Source organism: Archocentrus centrarchus, chromosome 24 (genome assembly GCF_007364275.1).
Source record: "Archocentrus centrarchus isolate MPI-CPG fArcCen1 chromosome 24, fArcCen1, whole genome shotgun sequence".
Lineage (NCBI taxonomy): Eukaryota > Metazoa > Chordata > Actinopteri > Cichliformes > Cichlidae > Archocentrus > Archocentrus centrarchus.
The window spans coordinates 29345057-29369035 of record NC_044369.1 but is presented as its reverse complement, the minus strand read 5'-3'; the positions used below and the strand labels follow the sequence as shown (position 1 = coordinate 29369035).

Below are 23979 nucleotides of genomic sequence, written 5' to 3'. Positions count from 1 at the left end.
AAATGCACAGAGCTAACCTGCGCCCTGGACAGACAGTCAGCCACCCGATTACACTTGCCGGCGACGTGCTGAATGTCAGTGGTAAACTCTGAAATAGCAGAAAGCTGCCGTTGCTGCCGTGCAGTCCATGGTTCTGAAACCTTTGCCATGGCAAATGTGAGAGGTTTGTGGTCTACAAAAGCGGTAAAGTCACGGCCCTCAAGCAGGAACCGGAAATGACGCATCGCGAGAAAAAGGGCAAGGAGCTCCCTGTCAAACGTACTGTACTTTCTCTCCGCATCCCGAAGCTTCCTGCTAAAAAAGGCGAGGGGCTGCCAAGCACCACCCACCCATTGTTCGCACACGGCCCCGACTGCAAAATCGGAGGCATCGGTAGTAAGGGCAACAGGCGCCTCGGGAGACGGGTGGGCCAGCAGGGCAGCGTTGGCAAGAGCAGCTTTGGCACTGTCAAATGCCTGCACCCGCTCAGGTGTCCACTCTATCTCTTGGTTGCCTTTCTTGCCCTTAAGTGCATTGTACAGAGGGTGCATGAGGTGAGCAGCCCGGGGGATGAAACGGTTATAAAAGTTCACCATCCCCAAAAACTCCTGCAGGGGCTTCACTGAGGAAGGGCGCGGAAAAGCGGAAACCGCCTCCACCTTAGCGGGCAGGGGAAACGCCCCTTGGGGCGAAACGAGCTGTCCCAAAAACTCTATGGCCGGCAGACCGAACTGGCATTTAGCTGGATTCACAATCAAACCGTGCTCACTGAGACGCTCAAACAACTGGCGGAGGTGCACTGAATGCTCCGCGGCGGAAGGGCTGGCAACCAGTATGTCATCCAGATAGACGAACAAAAATGGCATACCACGCAAAACGGAGTCCATGAGGCGCTGAAACGTCTGTGCCGCGCCCTTCAGACCGAAGGGCATTCGCAAAAACTCGAAAAGGCCAAAAGGAGTGATAACCGCGGTCTTGGGCACATCACGCGGATGGACAGGAACCTGATGGTATCCCCTCACCAAATCCACCTTTGAAAAAATAGTTGCCCCCGCAAGATGAACCGAAAAATCTTGAATGTGGGGAACCGGGTACCTGTCATTAGTCGTCGCATTATTAAGGCGCCTAAAATCCCCACAAGGGCGCCACCCACCGTCAGCTTTAGGGACCATGTGCAACGGGGACGCCCACGGGCTGTTTGAGCGGCGCACAATACCAAGGCGCTCCATGTTTGCAAACTCCTCCCTGGCTATCGCTAACTTCGCGGCATCGAGACGGCGTGCACGCGCAAAAACCGGCGGACCCGCAGTGGTAATGTAATGCTCCACACCATGTTTAGCTACGGCTGCAGAGAAGGTGGGAACCGTGAGGGTGGGAAACTCGGCAAGCAAACGCTGGTACTCATCACCTGTGGCAAGCATGTTAGCGAGGGGCAGGGGGCCAGGACTACCAAGTGTACAGGGGTAGGTATCAAAAGACACAGCATCTATCAAGCACCTATTAGCTACATCGACCAACAACCTGAAAGCACACAAGAAATCAGCGCCGAGTATAGGTACTGACACAGACGCTATCACAAAGTCCCAGTTAAACTGACGTCCCTTGAAACACACAGTCACCAACCTCATTCCATATGTGCGAATGGGGGTACCGTTCGCCGCGTCCAGCAGGGGTCCGTGACATTGTCCCAAGGCGTCCGCAGCTGAAGCCGGCATGATGCTACGCTGAGCACCCGAGTCCACAAGCAGACGGCGTCCCGAAGCAGTGTCCTCAATGAAGAGCAGCTTGTTCGAGCTGCCAGCGCACACAGCTGCTAGTGAGCACTGGCCCTCTCGTTTCCCTGGTGCTGGAAGGTACACGGCGGAATGCAGCGCTTCGCCTTCACTCCGAACCGGCGATGATAGAAGCAGAGCACGCTCTCCTTCCTCCGGCGCTCTGCGACGGCGGCCACAGCACCAGCTTCTCTAGTCTCCGTCCCTTGTAGAGCCGCACTCGGTAAAAGTGCATGCACACCGGAATGCCTGGATGCCAGCAAAATCTTGTCCGCCTCTTCAGCTAGCCCGCGGTAATCCTTGGCCCGTATCAGAGCGGAGCTGGCTAGCGCGGTGCGTACGGGAGGGGGGAGCTGGCGCAGGAACAGATGCGTAAAGAGAAACGAAGCGTCGCCCGGGCCGAGCAGAGCCAGCATGTGCTCCATCAGCTCAGAGGGTTTACCATCTCCCAAGCCATTCAGGGACAACAGGCGATCAGCCCGCTCTTCGTCTGAAAGCTGATAAATCCGCAGCAGGTTCTCCTTCAGCGCTCCATACTTGTTAGCAGGCGGCGGGTTCCGGAGCAGTCCCATCAGCCGGCGGGTAGAAGCAGAGTCCAGCGCCGCGACGACATGGTAATACTTGGTGTCGTCTGAGGTGATCCCGCGGAGGTGAAACTGGGCCTCCACATGCTGGAACCAAGGCTCTGGATCGTGCTGCCAGAACTCCGGGAGCTTGACCGTGGCCGCAAAAATAGCGGGAGAAACGGCGGCGGCCGGTGAGGAAACGGCGGCGGCTGGTGAGGAAACAGCGGCCGCGGCCGTTGAGCTGTCGTCAGCAGACATGTTCTTTAGTCGGGGTCACCAATGTAGGAGTCGGTGGAAGGAGACACGAGCAGGTATGTAGTCTCAGCTTTATTGGCGGTAAAACTCACAACAAGCTAGAACTCAAAATATAACTCCTGCAAAAGGAGGAGTCAAGCCCTTTTATTCCAGGCCTCTCTCTCCCGCCTTTTCCAGATCTATTCCGGTCTCTCTCTTTGCAATAAGAGCTTGGGGCATTCTGGTGTGAAATGTGCATATATGTGGCCACCACAATACTTGATTTTTTTTTAAACGATCAAAACTCAAAAACTTGTGTTTTCCCATAATCTTACAGTGATGAAACGAGAATAGCTTTTTATCAAAAATTGTTAGCTTCATCGTGATTCTATTGATTTAAGTGTTGTTTCACCTGTTAATAACCAAGTACTGCAGTGAAACAATGCTGAATATGTGAAAAAAAAGCATAGAGTGTAGAAACATCCTAGCTGCGCTGACCATCAGGAATGGCCTAATTTGCTTAAAATTTTGTAAGTTAAATTTTACAACACTAGACAACATTTTAGCATGACATTTAAATATTAGGGTCCAGTGTGAGCCTAATATATTTAAACTAATTTACAGTCTCAAGCTTTTCCTCTTGCATTAACACTGGTAGCTGTTTTGTAGATATTATGTACACTATTTATTTGGTACTTAATAAGAGACACAATTTAAGCCATTGCTGGATATGAGTCAATGCTTCTGTAAGAATTAAGGATGCTTCTTAAGTGTCTTTTGCATGTGTAAAGATCATTACATCATCTGCATACATTTGTATATGAACACTTTGACACATATTAGATAGATCATTGATATAAAGGACAAATGAAAGTAGCCCAATTATGGAGCCTTGTGGGACCCCTACATAACAATCACAATAAGGAGATTTAATGCCATGGTAAATGGACTAGTTCTTATATAGCGCTTTTCTACTCTGTCTGAGCACTCAAAGCGCTTATACAGCATGTTTACATTTACACATTCACACAAGCACTTGAATGAGTAACTAAGCTAAGTGCTTACTGTCTAACATTCACACATATTCACACTCCGACACTTGCATCGGAGAGCAACTTGGGGTTCAGTACCTTGCCCAGAGCAGCCAGGAATCAAACCGCCGACCTTCCGATCAGTAAGTGACCTGCTCTACCTTCTGAGCTACAGCCACCCCAATACATCAATAGACCCAGGTAACATACCGGCAACCTAACACATACAGGCTTATAACAGGATATCAGTGATACCAACAGCTGTGTGCGTTGTCAGAGTGTCCTTGAACAAGACACTATGCTGCTTCACTGTACATCCCTCTAGATCAGTGTAAGCATAACGTCAGTGCAGCACAAAGTTAGAGGCCATGAATGATGTGAGACGATGATGATGATGTGACTCAACAGAGTGTGATAGAGTGGGATGGAATCACTCCAATATGGAAGCACGTTAATCTAAGTATCAACATTAACAGCAACACAAATGTCATTGGAAATGAACATGACAGCTATCTGTGAGATGTGTTAACTTAATTTTGTCTCATCTGTGTAAAGACATGAGAGCCCCTATTGCAGCAAAAGTCACAGGACAGGAGTATTCTGTCTCACAGCCACTTAAAGGTCAGACAGTCCACTAATAACCATACATAGTTTGGTTTCCTTTTCCTTTTGTTTTGCAGTAAAGACAACAGATCACACCCTATTTTTTTATATACATGTAAGTCTGTAAATGGTGATGGATGTCCCCACTTTGGGGAATTTTATTATTAAACTTCATTTTCTCTTATACATCAGTTTTTCCTAGCTCAGAGTGAACCACCGGGGCTTAACTATGTGTGCAAGTCAGTCCTTTCTCATTCCTGTGGTGTCAGATACTACTTTATTATTTCTCTTCCCCATTTTTTAAGGCCACTACATTTTTTTATATAACATAAGTACAACATAAGTGTAAAAAGTGAAAATAAGTAAAAACAAAAGGTCCAAATAGGACTCAAATCACAGGCTTGTGGCTGATAAATCTGTGACGGAGGCCACCGCCACCCTGCAACCTCTCAGCATCGACTTTGTGGACTTCCTCTTGGCAGCTTGTGTTCACGCAGAAAGTGACAAGATGCTGACAAAACTGTAGGTTTTGACACACCAGACTGCAGGATGATGCTCATTGGTGTAAGAACATTCAGTAGACACAGTGAGTCTTTGCATGTTATTTCTGATGAACAGTAATACCTATAATCCATGAGTACTGTATTTTGGCTCTGCTGGAAAGGGTTCTAAAATGTTCTTCATACAAAATATCTTCTATGTTTAATATGGTATGCAAAATGATTATGGGCTAGTCAGATTGTTTTAATGATCTTCTATTTTTACTCATCTAACCCGTCTTTAGCAGTGTTGCTAAATGAACAGCAATTAACTTGAGTGTGATGCTACTAGTGATGGGATTGCTGACAAAAACTGCAAAAAACCACTCAAAACTGAAGGATTTTTTTATAATGGAAAGCCTAAAAGACATCCTATAGGTAACAATGTGGCTTTAAGAGGGTTTGTTTTTAGCCTGACGTATTTCACATCTCAAGTTGTCCTCTGTCAGATATTGATGTCCTGTGAATGGTGCAGCATGCCAAGCAGCCAACTGGGGAGACAGGTGGGTGGTGATGAGTTCACTTGAGAGCAATACACTGCCTCTGATCAGCATTTTTAGATAGCTTCAAATTTGAGATGATTGATTGCAGTTGCACAAATTTTCCATTAAGTTCTTGTGTAAAACTAAGAAAGAAATGTGAATGACCAACTGAGCGATCTATGACAGGGTTAATGTCCTGCTGAGCTGTGCTGCTTGCTGACAGCCTGATGGAGAAACGATCCTGGACAGTGATGATATGCCTCTGCTGAGAGAGACAAATGAAATTTTAAACACCTATACGTCTTTATGCAAAGTGGAGCAGAGGGCCTGTCAGAGTGAATCAGAGGGTGCTTGATGGTTGGAAACAGTTAAAAGGTTTTTGCATAAGTGCCGCATGCCCAATTAGCTCTGTGCACATGTCAACTACACTGCAGGGCTGCCCCTACACCTACAGCCACCTCTATTTCCCCCCACCTTCCCTCCCTCACCTCATCTTCAGCATCCCCAGGATGTTCACACAGGCTGTCAAACCCACTTTGTCAAAGCATTCACTGCTGAGTCCTGACTTAAACTGCACTGTAAGGATGGCCCAAGGTTGCTGCATTTCAAGTCAACAAAGATGAGCCAACTGAGCTGATGGCCGAGGAAATGAATGGCACAAGCTGGTCATTCAGCAGGGAGATATCGCAGCAGTCCCTGCAGTGTTTTCATGACCCAGATTCTCATCACTTATACATTAGTCAGCTTTAACCTCATCCTGCCACCTTACTGTCACAGCTCCTTCCCCCTGGAGCCTTTGCTTGTCCAGGTATGGAATGTCATACAAGGTATTTTCAGTGTGGCTGGGCTATTCCTAGTTTAGCCTGGCTGTGGCTCAGGTGGTAGAGCGGGTCATCTACCAGCTGGAAGGTAAGTGGATCGATCCCTGGCTCCTCCAAGTTATGTGTCAAAGTATCCTTAGGATGCTGAACCCCAAGTTGCCCCGATGCATCCATCAGAATGTGAATGCTGGATAAAAGCACTGTATGAATGTGTGCTGTGTCTCCCTACACAGTCTCAACAGTGTGGTAGAGGTATATACAGGCCTAGTCAAAAGTTTGGACTGTGTGTGTGTGTTTGTGGTTATTCTGAACCAGAGTAGTGTGTATCTCCAAACGAGGTTAGGTTGTGGTAACTCTAAATTATTACATTTTATAAGTAATAATAATATAAGTAATCTATGTTTTGATTGTATATTTTATATTGGGTAACAACCTTTTGCGTTTGCATATACATTGTTTTCTTTAACTTTGTACTTTTTTATGTGGTTCTATAAAGAGCCGTGTGTGCTGTAAAAGTGCTGTATAATTTTACTTACTTAAATTGCGCATACTAGTTCTGGGGAACTTAACAAGTACATAAACTACCCCTGTTAAGAATGATATTAGAAGAAGAAACAGCCTTTATTCTCCCGCAAAGGGGAAATTTAGGTGTAACAGCAGCAAAAATGTCAAAACACAACAGGACAAGATTAACAATACTACTACTAATAATAATAATAATAAAGTAATATACACTGTACAGGATTATAACTACAGGAAATAACAATATACTATGTATTACTATACAATATATACACTACAATATACTCTACAATATATACATACTATTGGTTCTGTTTTTGTTGGGAGCAGTGATGGTTATAAAGTCTTCCAGCTGCTGGGAGGAAGGATCTGCGATAATGCTCCTTTTTGCATTTAGGGTACAGCAGTCTGTCACTGAAGGAGCTCTCCAGTTCAGTAAGAGTTTCATGCATGGGGTGGGAGACCTTGTCCATCAGTGATGTTATTTTGGTCAGCGTCCTTCTGTCCCCCACCACCTGCACTGGGTCAAGAGGACATCCTAGGACAGAGCTGGCCTTCTTGATGAGCTTGTCTATCCGCTTCCTCTCAGCTGCAGATAAGCTGCTGCTCCAACATACTACAGCATAGAAGATGACTGATGCTGCTACAGAGTCAGAGAACGTCTTCAGGAGTGCCCCCTGCACTCCAAAAGACCTCAGCCTTTTCAGCAGGTAGAGCCTACTCTGCTCAGCGCATCAGTGTTGTGAGTCCAGTCCAGTTTATTGTTCAGGCGAACACCCAGGTACTTATAAGAGTCCACTATCTCAATGTCCACTCCCTGGATGTTCACTGGTGTCAGTGTGGTGGGTCTGCGCCTGTGGAAATCCACCACCAGCTCCTTGGTTTTAGCCACGTTGATCAGGAGGTGGTTCCGCTGGCACCAGTTCACAAAGTCCTGAGTCCTCTGTCTGTACTCTGAGTCATCCTCACCTGTGATGAGGCCAACTATGGCAGAGTCGTCAGAGAACCTCTGCAGATGGCAGCGTGGGGAGTTCATGGAGAAGTCTGCAGTGTAGAGGGTAAAGAGGAACGGTGCCAGCGCAGTTCCCTGTGGGGCCCCCATACTGCAGACCAGCCTGTCAGAGACACAGCCCTGTGTCCTCACATACTGTGGGCGGTCAGTGAGGTAGTCACTGTGGTAGTCACTGGGTGGTCAGTGAGGTACTATTATAAAATAGTAGTATAATGAAGTAAATATAAAAAGTGTGTAATGAAACATGTGAACTGAATGCTAACTGTTGTGTTCCGGTATCTTAAAAGGTAACTGTTAGCATCAATTCAATCATTAGCTTTGTTAGCAAACCTACTCTCCCCTCAACATCGTGAGAGGGAAGAGTTGTTTTAATAGCTTAATAGTTAGCTGACGCCTCGATTAACTATGTGCAATGTGACTGGTCATAGAGATTTAGTGCCAAACTGGAGTAAAGACAGTGATAAAATAATAAATGGATACAACTGAGCTCGAGTTTATACTTGCCTTGCAGATACTTCTTTGACTCTTATTTTTGTAACATTTAACAGCGTGCCCTTCTTGCTTGCTGGTAAGAATCTGGCCTTCTTATTACTCTTATCTGTATCGATAAAAGAAACGCAACCACTGTGTTTTTCTATCTCCTGCTGGATCTCTGGAAACAGATTCATAGATAGTTTGAGGATCTGGTTTAGCTGCTTGCTGAGATCTTAAAGGGGGAGATTGGCTTCGTCAGCCAGCTGCTTCGTCTTATCAGTTTTAAGGGTAAACTTTTAGTCATAATAACTGCAAACAACAACAAACATAAAATTCAGTCAGGACAATGTTATCCATCCATCCATTCATTCCTCCCTCCCTCTCTCCCTCCATCCATCCATCGATCCATTTTCTTTGTGGTGACATCAGCAAGGATAAGCAGGGTATTTCAAATGTTCATTTACCCAGCCATGTTTTCTAGTTCTTTCTTGGGATCCCAAGGATTCCACAAGCATGATTAGATATTTAATCTCTGGAGTCTATGCTGTCCTTCTGGCTGGGTTTGCCCAGAAAACCCCAGAAGAAACGCTCCCAGCAGGCATCCTGATTAATTGATTAAAAGAGAGCAGCGGCTCTACCAGTTCCCTCCGGATGTGTGAGCGCCATATCCCACATCTCTAAGGCTGAGCCCAGCAGTTCGATGAAGGAAATGTATTATGGCCACGCATTCACATTTGTCTTTTAGTCAAGGTCCAGAGCAGATCACCACAGTTGACACAGATTTACTGGTAAATCAATAATTTCAAGCTATTTTAAGCAAACAAAGTGCCTCTTCCATCTGTGAAAATTTATCCTACAGTACAGAGCAAAGCGAGCGTTAGTGACAATATTCGTGGCTTTAACTCAAACACAGCATAAAAACTAGGTGCCTGGGTGAAGGTGGGTTGCAAACTGGCTTGCAGAGGAAACAGCAGCTGAAGGCAGACTGGAACAGTTCAGTTAGCACGCCCTAAAAGAGATTTGCCAATTGAATGTATTTAAGGGTGTTAATTTGGCCATCAGCTGATTTAGGCTTACATGGAGATCACCTTTTATCAAGTGGCAACCACAGACTGTAGATGAAAAGTGGACGTAGGCGCCTACTGGTTTCAGGAGAAAGACTCAAAGTTAGCATTTAACCACCAGCATTTTAGGTTTTTGGAGCCATGCTAAGTTAACCAATGCTAGCAAGTATGGTTAGTAAGTAGCATAAAAAAATGTATAGGTGCAAGGTACAGACACACGTACCTGCTTATTACACCGACTAACTGGTTAATAAATCATTAGATCTTCACTCACCGAAACTGAAGCACACATATTATTTGTCAGATAATTTTAAATGCACCGTTATTCTTCAATAAAAATCATATTGGATCTTATCCCAGTTGTGCTTTATTATACAATTTCAACAACAAAACAAATAATCAAGAAAGAGTCATATATCTGCTGGGTTTTTTTTTTTTGTTTGTTTGTTTTGCTGTCAATAGAAGAAACTACCTGTCTGGGTGGCTTCATCAACACAGAACATAGCATCTGGACTACAGTGTGGAAGCCTACTGATCCTCCCTGAAGTTGCCTTGCTTATTAAATCAAACATATCTGCATAGAGCTATTTTCAGCTGACAACTGAGCATTTGGACGGATGCCTGTTCTTCTAGCTCACCTTTCCTGTACATGGTGGACAGACTGAGTAACTGCATGTCTGGGTAAGAGAAAAAAAATCAGATGATCTGAAGCTGCACACACACACAGGCTGAGATTCTGGGAATTGAGAGCAGATACAGCAGGTGGGATCAGGGGGGGCTGACATCACTACCTGCAGCCATCCACCAACATCGTCCTACTCCTTTCAGAACCAGAAGCTGGACGGCTGTTAGGACACAGCTTCTCCTCTCAGGGGTTGTTCAGCAGCAGCAAGCATATAGATGTTATTGAGACCTCTTAGCTGGCAGGTGTTTGTATCTGATGTGATGTAGGTTTCTCTCAGAGGTAGAGAGAAACAAGAACCCTTAAGTAAGACACACCTCTGGATCTCCATTTTCACATGGCGTCCGCTCACAAATCCCATTAATGCGCTTGACTCAAAAGCTAAAAACAGGCTTGCTTAATCGTGTTACTTGTCACCATGTACAGTGATATACGTGAAGATGTGACATGAAGCATGCATACATGTCAGCTTCAAGATACAAGGCGTCTCAAGCCTGAAGGAAAAGTTTAAAAAAGGGTGAAATCTGACACATTTGTCTCAAGTCAGGTTAATAGGTTCTTTTGAAAAAATTAGTTCAGGCACAGCTTCATCTCACAGAAATGTGGAATACCTGTCTCTGTTCCAAAAACGGAGGGCTTGGACTTTCTCATTCTGTGACTGGGTCTCCATGTTTTATAGTGACACGAGAAAGAGAACCAATTAAATTAAAGAAAAGAAAATATACAGAAATCAAAGAAATTCTGATTCACACAGGACTAATTTTGTCATGATACTTGAGTTCAATAAAATATGATGCTCAATTTGTGCTGGAATTTTTTGCTTTACAGATTCCAAGCATGGTAGATTAGAACCTCACAGACAACCTCTCTGCAAATATTACAAAATACTACAACTCCCCAGGTTACACTAATCTTGTACAAACAGAGTCTGAAACAAGGCGGCATGGTTATTAAAGGTGTACAGTTTATATATATATATATATATATATGTATGTATTAGACTTGTACACCCTAATGGAAAACTCAAAAACCAGCTTTATTTGTTGTTGCCTGTCGTTCACCTGGCCCTTACTTAAGCATTTCTGATTTCTCAGACTTTTAATGTGATTTAGTGCTCAGTTCAGATAAATGAATTATAGCGGGTGATTTTTAACATTCATGTAAATGCTAAAAATGACAGCCTCAACAGTGCATTATATTTCATACATAATATATTCGACTTATATATATAAAAATCCCAGCTTGCCCCTACAGGCAGTCTCTATTCCCTCCAAGCTCGGGTCCTCTACCAGAGGCCTGGGAGCTTGAGGGTCCTGCGCAGAATCTTAGCTCTTCCCAGGATTGTGCTCTTCTGGACAGAAATCTCAGATGTTGTTCCAGGAATCTGCCACTCTCCCAGTTTGGGGGTCACTGCCCAGAGTGTTCCGATTACCACGGGGACCACTGTTACTTTCATCTTCCACATCTTTTCCAGCTCCTCTCTGAGCTCTTGGTATTTATCGAGCTTCTCGTGTTCCTTTTTCTTGATGTTGCCATCACTTGGTATTGCAACGTCTATCACTACGACCTTCTCCCTTTGTTTGTCCACCACTACGATGTCCGGTTGGTTAGCCATTACAAGTTTGTCTGTATCTGGAAGTCCCACAGGATCTTAGCTCTGCTGTTCTCAACCATCCTTGGGGGCGTGTCCCATTTTGACCTCAAGACTTCCAGGTCATACTTGGCACAGATGTTCCTGTGTACTTGGTTATGGCGCTCCAGGTATGCCCTGCCTGCTAGCATCTTGCACCCTGCTGTTATGTGCTGGATTGTCTCAGGGGCATCTCTGCACAACCTGCACCTGGGATCTTGCCTGGTGTGGTAGACTCCAGCCTCTATCAAACTTGTGCTCAGACCTTGTTCCTGTGGTGCCATGATTAGTGCCTCTGTGCTGTCTGTCAGTCCAGCTTTGTCCAGCCATTGGTAGGATTTTTCTATATCAGCCACTTCTTCTATCTGCCAGTGGTACATGCCGTGCAGAGGCCTGTACCACCGGCCATGATGGTTCCTGTTCTTCCTCTTCTTCTTTCTCGGGTTTCTGCTGCCAGAGGTACTCACTAAGCACATGAACCTTTGTGTCCATCTTCCTGATGTATTCATGGATCTTTGTTGTTTCATCTAGGACAGTGGTTCTGACACTCACTAGTCCTCAGCCTCCTTCCTTCCGCTTGAAATCTACGTTTTGCATTTACTCGGGTTATCTTTATCTGATGTTAAAATTTGTTTGATGATCTGAAATATTTAAGGGTGACAAATATGAAAAAAGCTGAAATCAGGAAGGGGCAAATACTTTTTCATGGTTGTGTGTGTGTGTGTGTGTGTGTGTGTGTGTGTGTGTGTGTGTGTGTGTGTGTGTGTGTGTGTGTGTGTGTGTGTGTGTGTGTGTGTGTGTGTGCTCTGCTGTTTATTTTTTTTATGCACACATAAAAATGAGGCATGTTACTCTCTTGGGTGATCACTCCACATGAAACAGTTTCAGATTCTTGTTAGCGATCATTCTCGGCCTATTTTAGAAATGCTTTTATTCCCTTTTGGCATCTTCTCAAAATCACAGTAAAGAGGAGCGATCATGATGACAGTTAAACATTTGAAGTGATATGTACTCAGATGTACACTGTCACACCTCTTGAAAGGATATATCTTGTCATTCATCTGAACCTCTCAAATGAGTCTTTTCTTTTATGTTTGTGTATAGTTTGTGTGCATTTGTGCAGGGTGAGATAAAACAGCAATCGATCTCCTCCCGTCTCCCAGCTCAAAGTTTATGACTGCCGTTTAGTTTGAAGGTCACACAGCAGCCCAGTGTGCAGGCACATATTGCTTTCAGAGCCCACAATATTCACTTCCTGAGTTATTCTCCTCTGTTTGGTAATTAGCAGCTTGTGTTTGGGGATGAACACAAATGTTGCTGCTGTCCAAAGGCTGACTACTCTCTGAGCTGGAGAGCATGCAACCAAGAGAGCTAATCAGGTTTGGGACTTAGATTACTGTGAGAAGCTACAGGAAGTTATGGATCTAGGATTTCAACCTAAAGCCATTGGCATGTGACAACCTGGTCCCTGGTAGGATTGTCTCAGTATCCTAATTTTAACAGCACAGCACAAGCTAGTCTGATACTATCACAAATCCCAATGACGTCACTTTGGTGCTTTGTTTTAAAATGGGCATATCTCATTCTGTCTTTAGCTGAATAGCAACACTCACCACTGACTATGTTTGGTCCAAGAGTTGTACTGGACAGAATGCTGAGGTTATCATTTCTACTGAAGATGTCAAAATAATGAAAAATTGGATTTTAAGAACAGCTTCCCACACGTTCCATTCTCTCAACCAGCTTTACGAGGCCATCTGCAATGCTTAATAAAGGAGTTCTTGCATACTGGGAGCTTAGCACTTGTTTGCACTCTGTAGTTTTTGTCATCTGAAATTAAAGTTCAGTGATTGTGGAGGTCAGGTCATCAATCTATTCATGGCCACACAGCCCTTACAAGCCTGGGAGTGTATTAAAAGGTCTAATGATACCAAATGATTTGTTGTTGCAGAATGTTTTTCTAGCCATACTCATTAGCTGTTGCCTTGAATACTTTTATGTATATATTGACATTTTATTTTATTTTACACTCTAAGGAAATTCAATTCTATTTTAGTTATATAGCACCAATTTGCAACAAAGCAAAGACTCTACAGTATTAGAAAAGAACCCTCAACAATCACATGACCTCCTATAAGCAAGCATTTGGCAATAGTGGGAAGGAAAAATTCCCTTTTAACAGGAAGAAATCTCCAGAAGAACCAGGCTTGGGGAGGGGCAGCCATCCACCACGACTGGTTGGGGGGTGAGAGAAAAAAGAGAGAGACAGGACAAAATAATTAAATGCCGTAGCGGTGTATAGACACACGGAGGGTGAAAAGAGATGAGTGAAGAAGAAACAGTCAGTTCATCATGGAAGCACCCAACAGCCTAAGCCAATTGCAGCATAAGTAAGGGATGGTTCAGGGTCACCTGAATGCATGATCTAACCTTTTAGCATCACACTGAGACAGCATGTTTCTAATTTTAGCATATTGCACAAATGAATGAAGGCAGTCCTACATATTTGTTTAATCTGCATGCTGAGGGAAATTTCCAGATAAAATTACTCCAAGATTCCTCACAGTGTTATCTAAAGTATGTTTTTGGTTAGACATGATGTGTCTAAGATATTTTTATTTTTATGACCGAGCACCATAACCTGTTTTGTCTGAATTTAGGAGTAGGAAATATGGGCCTTTTATGTCTTTAAGTTTAACACGTTGATTTGAATCGTCTGGTTTCATGGATAGATAAAGCTGACAGACAGAGAAGGGTGTTATGAGCTGAGGGGAGAGCTACATTTTTTTAAAAAAAACATAAAGATTACAGTGAGGAGCATATGCATATCAGTCTGTGGAGCAAATTTGTGGAATAATATGTAGGAGGATTTAAACAGATGCACAAATATAAATCAGTTTAAAAATGATTTAAAACAACACTTATGAAGCAGAATATGGATGAGGCGGGATGTTAAATATTTGTGTGGTTGTACTGTACATTAAAAATTAATAATTCTATATAATGATATATTATAAAAAGCAGTACTTTTGGATGGGTTTTGGTATAAAAATGTATATTTGACTATAACAAAGGATTGTGTATTAGGCAGAGGTGGCAAAAGCACTGACATTCTGTACTTAAGTAGAAGTACAAGTACTTATGTTAAAAAATACTTTAATAAAAGTCGAAGTACTGGTTCAACTTCTCTACTTAAGTAAAAGTAAAAAAGTACAGGCTCTGAAATGTACTCAAAGTAAGAAAGTAGAAGTAGTTCTTTGGAGGACGTTTCTACCTGCTATTTTTGTGTAAAACTAACCGAACCTCGTTATATATTATTGTAATAATATAAAATAAAATTACATGAGAATACAAACATTATTCCAATCTTAATCCTTAATCCTTCCAATTTTAATCCTAATGAATGCACTCAGCTTGAATCTGTTATGTAGGACACAAACTGTTAAAGGGAATTTAAACACAGCTCTGTTCTCTGTGTCCTCCATAGTAGAGGGTGACTGTGTCTCCACCTAAACACAGACATGAGGATACTCAAGGGTTACAGTGGGATTCAGAAGGTGGAGGAACCCTAAGATCAGCTGTAGCGGCTCTGCATGGGGAGAAGAATCACAACTTTCTATTGTGAGCTCCAGTAAATGATGTTGGTGTGCAGACTGTGATCAGCTGACCTGCTGCTGCTGCTCTGAGGTTTACTGCTCTGTGTGGATGAACTGAATTCACAAAGATGTAAACCAGTATTTCACAGCTATCTGAGCTGATCTCCATCCCCTACACTGACAGCATACAGGCTGCATAAATGTTGGATTCAGTGAATGAATCTCAGCATCAGCAGCTTTGATTCAAACTCATCTCTGCTGCACTGATGTAACCTGTAACTCTGACCATGAACACAAACACTGTGCTCCAGTCCAACACAGAGCTTTACTGTAAATACAGTACAACAAACTAACCTATTTATTACACACTAAACTGCAGTATTTTCATAGAATCTTTGAATAACACAAAGTCAGCATACTTCAGTTTATTTTCCAGTCCTTACCTTTAAATCTAGCCTCTCTTCTTCCTCTTCTGTCCTCTTTCTCCATCTCTGAGTGAACTTCTCTCTCTTTGCTCTCCCTGAAATACAGCAGCTCTTCTTTTAGCTAGCAGACACACTGTGTGACAAACTGAACACACTTTGTGTGTTTGCTGATATTTGTTGAGCATTTAGAAACGCTGCATTTACCTGACACACGTTACTCCCTTCATGCTCGCTCCTCTTCAGTAGCGCTAGCTAAGCTGTTTATGTGCCGCAGCGCAACTTATGGACTCGGTCCGGCCCGATTATAGCGCTATAAATGAGACATTAATTTTATGGGTTTGCGTATTTAATCCCTTTGTACGAGATAAGCCCCGATGATGGAGGATACGCCAGTACGATTGTCTCTTGTGTGTTATTATTCCTCCATTTAGGCTCAGATCGTTTGATGTTTGACGGCGCACTGACCGGAAATGCAAACTTCTCTCTGACGTGTTAAAAAGTAACGAGTCTGCTTGAAAATGTAAGAAGTAGAAAGTACAGATACTTGTGTAAAAATGTAGGGAGTAAAAGTAAAAAGTAGTCAGAAAAATAAATACTTAAGTAAAGTACAGATACCTGAAAAATCTACTTAAGTACAGTAACGAAGTATTTGTACTTCGTTACTTCCCACCTCTGGTATTAGGTATATTTATATATAGCATATATGTATATATTAGATTGTACATTCAAAACAGATATGATGAGCTAAACAGGGGTAAGAATTAATAAGCATTTGTTTCCACCGACTCCTTTTTAAATGGGAAATAGTATTTTTTTTTATTTTCATTTATATTCATTTGTTTTTTTAGGTGTATTAATAAATATTTGATTCATTCATTCATTTATTCATTCACTGAAAGATGTTTTTAAGGTTTTGAGACTCCAATGAGCCACGGTGAGACCCTTTTATAGACAAATGGAGAAAACTTGGAACAATGGTGAACTTTACCAGGAGTGGCTGGCCTACCAAAATGACTCCAAGAGTGCATCAACGACTCACCAAGGAGGTCAAAAAACAACTCAGAACAACATCTAAAAAACTGCAGGCTTGACTTGCCTCAGTTAAGGTCAGAGTTCATGATTCAACAATAAGAGAGAGACTGGGCAAAACTGGCATCCCTGGGAGAGTTCCAAGGACAAAACTACTACTGACCAAAAAGAACACAAAGACTCATCTTACATTTGCCAGAAAACATCGTGGTGGTCTGTTGCTGCTTTGCTCCTTCAGGACCAGGACGACTTGCATTTGATGCAACTGAATTCTGCTCTCTACCAGCAAATCCTGAAGAAGATCCATCATCAGTTCATGCCCTGAAGCTGAAGTGCACTTGGACAATTATCCCAAACAAACCACCTCTGAATGGCTCAAAAATAATAATAGTATTTAAAAAAGAAAAAGGTCTTACAGTACTTCTTCACACCATAGTACATGGATGTTAAAATCACCTACAATAATTATTTTATGAGAACTGATCATTTAATCAGATAAAACTTGAACACAGAGTCAGCCTTTCAAATGGATTAAAACTGTCTGAGTCTTTGCTGGACTGATAAGCTAGAGTGAAAGTTTGCTGTCACTCCTCCTCCTCGGCCTGTTCTTCAAGGACTCTGAGGGGTGTTGATTCATTTGAACTAACATATTCATTCTGCTGTGTCCAGGTTTCTGTAAAGTAGAATAAATCAATATCTTAACCAATCATTGAACCATGTACCAATAAACTAAGAAGAGAGAAAACTAATGTTTAATATTCCACATTTAATTGATTACTATTTGGAAAGCAATACTTAAGTCAAGCCTGATGTTGCCTTGTATTATTCCCAGTCTCTTTCTGACAGTGAGGACCTGTCAGTTTAACACTGGTACTCGATATCATCACATATCTGAACCCAGGGTGTTGAAATCATGATCTCTAATCTGAGACATCCTTAATTTAAGGTTTCTTATCTAAAAGCCTTTCTTATCTAATCTGCTCCTCTGCAGCAAAATGCATTCTTCCTCCTGTTTCCTTTTCTGGGGCCTCAAACGAGCCATTTTCATTACAGAAGAAAACATTCATGTCTTAAAGTAATGATGGACTGTGATTTCATTTTACTTTACTCTAAACCTAAACCATGGCAATCAGAATATGTAATTTTTATTTTTATTAAATTGTTCTCCCAGGTTTTTGCAATCAGTGAGCAAAGAAAATCATCATTATAACTGGCACACATCAAAAATGATTCATATTTTTTTTTAAAAAAATCACTTTTGCTCTAAAATATAGAGGCAGCATAGGGTTAACTGTAGTTGAGTGGCTCTTTCCATGCATCATCAAAATGATGCTGAACGGCTGAACAGGGCTGTTTGCTGGATAAGATTTGTTTGATGATCTGAAGCATTTAAGCAGTGATGGCATATTTACCTTGAAAAAGTGATCTGATTACTGATCATTCCTTTAAAAAGTAACTTAGTTGTTTTACTGATTACTTATTTTTAGAAGTAACTCAGTTAGATTACAAGTTATTTTATTATTCAACAGCTGCTGGTGTTGTGCCAGAAAGTGATCGACTGCCAAAAAGTGATTTTCGGTATTTGCCCAAAAACGATTGCCTGCATTTAAATGGCTGCAAATGAATTGTTGACCTATAATCTATGAAACATGTGTCAAACATATCTCTCTTGAATGATATCAGGTCATTATGAGCACGAAACAGCATTTCTAGGTAGAAGCTGCAATCAGGTTTTGGCAAAGGGACTTTTATATATTTGTTTTTTTATCAAGGTAAAAACTGTCATTGACATTAAAAATGTCTTTTTAAACAGAAATCTGGCTCAGAAGGCTTCAGAAATCACAGCAAATATAACATCACAGTTCTATAAAGATATTTGAAGTGGCCAAAAAGCACTGGATTGATTATAATGCAAGTACAATAATACAGACTCATAAAGATTATTGCAAAACAGGTTATTTCTTCATTTTCAACATAAAAATAACAACCACGAAACGAGGGCGAGTCAGCCGTGTTTAAGGGCAGCATTTCCTCTACTGCATACTGTCCGACCAACTTCTTCAGCTCTCCCCCACCTACTGGTTTTGCACCGAAGTCCAGCTTTTGTTGTCTGGGTGCTGGGGGGAAGCCTCCTGCATTAGCCGCAGCTCTCTGCTTTGTACCACCTGGTGGGACTCGCTCTGTAAGTTTGACTGTGCTGTGCTGCGACTCCAAATGTTTCTTCAAATTTGACGTAGTGTTTCTGAAGCTAGATAGCACTTGGTTGCCAGCACAGAGTGCACAACTAACCTTGATATTGTCATCTTTAGCTGACACAAACTCAAAATAGTGCCTGTATTTCCAGCTAGAAAACGTGCATCTCTCTCCTCCCTCCATTGTTTACGTTTGTCCTCATGCTGAAAACGGGACTTAATTGTCGCATCAGCCAGATGTCACTCCCCGAGACCCAAGAAAGAAAAATATATCTTTTTACTAAGGAAAATAGTAACGCTCAATGACTTGGATAAGTTACTTTAATCTGATTACTGGATTGTTAACAGTAACTCGTTAGATTACTTGTTACCAAAAAAAATGTGGTCAGATTAGAGTAACACAGTAGTGCATTACTGACATCACTGCATTTAAGGGTGACAAATATGAAAAAATAAACAAATTAAGAAATCAGGAAGGGCCAAATACTTTTTCACAGCACTGTATAAGGACACAACAACCATAAAAACAGCAACAATCTTGGTTCCCATAATTGTTGTTGTTTAGGTTGCTCAGATCCACAGTTACTGTAACGTTCCTTGGTTGGGCGCTTTTGTCCTCGCTCTTGAGCTGTGAGATTTTGGGTTGTAAAATCATTTCTCCTCAACTTAATTTAGATGCTGCTCTTCCTGCAGCAGGAATATACCTCCAACAACTCCCTCATTCTTTTTTCCCCTTTGACTTTGATTTGGTTAACTTGGGAAAAGTTTTTGAAATACATCATATGAAAAGAGTTGTGTGATCTGTTCAGTGTACTGGTAGACTGGTGTGTACTTCTCTGTGTGTGTTCTTAAAGATGAAAACACTCTCTGGTGTGGATGAAGTTATTTAGTTTCAGATATAGGAATTCAGAGATGGTGCAGGTCGACTATATTTTCCAGAGGATATTGGCACATATGCAAATGCTTTCATGAGCCTGTGTGTATTTCTCGCCTTGAAGCTTCTTATAAAATACACATATCACAATGAGGATAAGACGCTGGCAGCGTAGAGTTGGAGACAAAGGCATCTGCAGCGACGGGTGATAAATAATGTAGGTGTAATATCACAAAATGGACGTCTGGTTTAGAGGAGTAGACTGGAGGTCGGAGGAGGGCGGAGCTCAAAGCTGAATCATTCCCTTGTGCATAAGGCAAAGATCTATAACAATAATAAAGCACACAGTGGTGAATAATTCATCAATTCTCTTCCCTCTCTCTTTTCTCCCCAGAATGTCCTCAGCTGACTGTACTGCGTCTGCACGCTGCTGCTGTTGTGTGTCTCCGTCAAACTTTGGAGAATTTGTTTTCACCACCAAAGAGCCAAATCCATATTGTTAGTTTTGTTTGTACCAGTCATGGGGGTGACCCATGCCCTGTAGAGGACTAAAGTCAGCACATGGCCAAAAACACACTACAGTGGCAACTTCTGTTGTTCTGTTATATCTGGTCACCAAAATAAAGCTGTTTTAGTTGTGGATGTGAGGCCAGTGCTGCCGTGGATCATTCCTTCACTGATTTGCCTGAAGTGAAATACATGCGAATTTACCTGAGGTTAACTTTTGGTAATTTTCTTGAGCAATTGCATTGTCATAATTTTCAGACTATAAAACTACACAGTGGGCCCATACATTCAAAACCGTTTATTTATTATTGCAAATTAATTTCAAGTTTACCAAAGTGGTAAAACATCATAAGTAAACCTTTGTATTTATGGTTTCAGAAATCGTAAGTTGAATGCCTTCTTTACGCATTTATATAGATATGTTAACTATGTGAGTTAATTGATAAAAGTGCTTACATTGGCTCCTGAGGGGGGTTCAGGGTGACATTATAAGGTGGAAGTGCTGGCTAGTTGCTCAATAGTATGGGCCGAGCCTTTGGTTTTGTTTCAGTTGACTGTTGAGTTCCCTGATATTTCGTTTGCCATACAACACCATCCTGATCTGTCTTGTCATCTGTGAACACTGTAAATAAATTGCACATCAGGTGAAGAGTATTCGTGCCTCTAAGCATGCTTTCTCTACCACATCTATGGCCCTTTTACATGTGGTGCCAGAAAATAAAGCAAGGATGCCTCCTTAAAACCTACAGCAGCAACAACAGCAAACAAATGATCGTGTGCAGAAGGATGCCACGGCAGTCTCTGTGAAAGCTGACTTTGAGTTTGGGGTTAGTTCCAGCATGTCCGTTAGACTAGTCTGGCCTCTTTGGAAAGATGTTTGACAGCTTCATGCAAGTTCAGATGGAGAGAAGCAGAAGACAGGAAACAGAGACGAATAAGCAGAAGCAGAAACCCAGCATCCTGTCCCAGCTCAACCTGGAAGCCACCTGCGCTGATCAACTATTACCAATCATCAAGTGGAGTTCCAGCTGGAGGCTCCAAATTGCAAAGTTTAGAAGATTCAGATGACATCGGGCATTACTGTACCACCTGTGAAAGACTGGCTGAGGTACAACCGCCCATGGCAACAGTGGGCTGTCCAACTAATTCTCCTGCTGACAGGAAAGGCCAGAAGTGCCTTTGCTGCCATGGACCCAGCAGACACAAAAACCCTATGAATTGTTTAAGACTGTTATATTAAAAAATGAGATTAACAGGGAAACTTTTTGCCAGAGGTTCTGTTCTTATGAGACACCTGCTGAATGATCCCCTCAAAAACTGCATACAAACCTCCAGGACTTGTTTTGCAAGTGCACCTGCATAAAGGAAGATATTATGGAGAAGCTGTCCTCAAGCTTCTCAAGATGCATTGTCTATGTTGCCTTTAGCAAACATTCAGGTAATCTGGGATTTGCCTTTGGGAAAGAGTCATCCGACCTCAGGTGGGAAAAATTGATGCCATCATGTCTGCTGAGAGACCAAGAACAGAATTTAAAATCAATTGTGTGTAGCATGAATAGCAGTTACATGGTCTTATCTCTGAGTTTTGAATGAGCTGGAAGTTGGAGATGGACTTTGACTGACGCATGGATCCAGATTGAGCATGGATGGCACCCTAACCACTGGCATGCTTTTATTTGGGCTGTCAGAGTTTCACAGGCTGACAGCGGACACTCTCACGGACTAGCAATGGCTCACATTGTCATTTGTTTTGATGTTTTTCATTTGATAATTCAGAGAAGATGTGTGTTTTTGACTTTCTTACAAAAGGCATGGACTGCCACAAGCTTTACCCCAGAATGCAACTAGCAGCCTCCTAATAATGAGTTTGCCCTTAACTAAACATACTGTGACCCAAGTTTACCTGTGACCTCAGGTTGCAAGCACAAAGTCACAAGTGCAGGCAGACAAAGGTGGCACAGTGGGAAAACAGACAATATGACAAAGACAAAGGGAAACACACGACTATACAGTAGTAGCTGACAGTAAGACACAGGTGGAAACTATACGATGGGGTAGACAACCAAGTAAGGAGAGAAAGAAACAAAGAGCGGAAGTAAAAACACAACAAAACTAAAAGTAAACTAAAAGACTATTAGTCTTTGTGTCTCTGGCAAATGAAGACAGAGACACAGGAAAATAAACAATAAATGTTATGAGAACATTACAGTTTTATTTGTAAGAAGTTAGGTAAAGAAACAAATTATTTATTAGGGGTATCATCCCAAAAAGGTCAAACTGAAATTAAACCAAAGTTACATGTAATTTGTTTAAACAAATAAACCTTTAAATTACAGCTATGCAAGTAAACCATCTTTCAATCCTAAGATTTTATATATCAGGACATAATAAAGTCTTAAAATTTCTCAATTTACATGGTGTACCACGCAGTGTTGTTTTTTATTTAACAAAAAATTAAGCTAAAAATGCAGAAAACTAAATACACCGTTACAAATGAATTAAGAGGAAATGTGCCGCTAATTAAATGCAACTGATTAACTGATCATGAGGAAGTGTGAGCACCTCTATGAAAGAATGTTTTAGCAGTTAACAGGTCCTGGACACCTTGCAGCCACTGAGTTGACCAGAGTCCTCTGTATACCAAAGTATTCTAGAGTCAAATGTGAGGCCATGTGTCTGACAGCTAAAGCTTGGCCCAGACTGGGTCATGCAGCAGGAGGATGATCCCAAGCACAGCAGCAAATCTAAAAGTAGAAAAAGAAAAGAACGAACGTGACCCAAAGTCCAAACCTCAACCTGACTGAAATGCTGTGGCAGGACCTGAAGAGAGCTGTGCAGAAATGAATGATGAACTGAAGCAACACTGTAAAGAAAAGTCCTCCACAAATGTATGAGACGCTTAAAAAAAACCATAAAGAAAATTATAACTTTAAGCTATTGCTGCTAAAGGTGGCTCGACAAGCTACTGAATCATGTAGTGCACTTTGTTTTTCACACACTGCTTCTGCATTTTGACTTAGTTTCTGTTAAATAAATAATGACATGGTGTAATATGTCATGTTTTGTTGTCCATCTATGTTGTATTTAAAGATTTTATGACCGATTAAGACCTAGATGATGTTTTAGTATGTCCTGATACATAAAAGCTTGGAATTGAAAGAGAGTGTACTTTCTTTTTATCATGACTGTAAGTGGGACTGATGCTATTCTTCCTTGCACATTTATTGTTTTTAGACCGATAGTGAACTCATCCTTTAGCTACAACAAAAGCAATAGTTTTCTATGTAGATGAGGACAGTAAAGAAAAAATATACTGGAAAAGGTTTTTATGAGAATTGTCCCACGGTTAGTCAAGTCTCTGAGGTCCTCTCCATCTGTCCAGATAGTCGTTGGCTCTGTTCAAACTGACAAAAAACAGCCAAATAAAAGGGTAGCGCCTCAGTGTATTATGTGAAGTGCAGAAAGTGACACTGATCTGACTTGATAGATCTTAGTGCAATATGGCACCGGTCCCCATGAAGACACCGCCCAGCTGTTATTGCTGCTGCCATCCTTCTGAGTCAGTCTCAGAGGCCCACAGTTTGTAGTTAATGTGTGAGACAGGTACACTAAAGGGAGTGCTGTTCTCCTTCTAGCAGGAGTGTTTTCAGGAATACAGAGAATAAACAGAAAAGGAAGGATTCTAATAAGAGCTCAGCTGCTGTCGTCTATTTTTACCACTGCCTTTGTGTGCTCCTGTAAAAATGAGAACAGAATGTAGATTATTAGCACACCACAGCAAGGACCTTTATAACTAAACAGGTTTTTTGTGCAGTGGAACCCTTAATAGGCATTTTTTTTATTCCACATTCTGGTATTTGGAAACTAATTAAACTTGTTATCAAGCCTGTAAACAGCAATGCTCTTCTGTATTTTAATTACACACAAAAAGGCCAGTCAGCATTC

At 41.9% G+C, this 23979-nt stretch overlaps 1 long non-coding RNA gene across 1 annotated transcript in view; it reads left to right on the top strand.

Moving 5' to 3' along the window:
- LOC115774952 (uncharacterized) overlaps positions 1 to 20045 on the top strand; it is a 119513-nt gene extending 99468 nt beyond the window's left edge. The window contains exon 3 of the long non-coding RNA XR_004019233.1: positions 19922 to 20045. This is a non-coding gene — a long non-coding RNA (uncharacterized LOC115774952). The remainder of the gene's footprint in view (positions 1 to 19921) is intronic.
- Positions 20046 to 23979: the final 3934 nt, after the last annotated feature.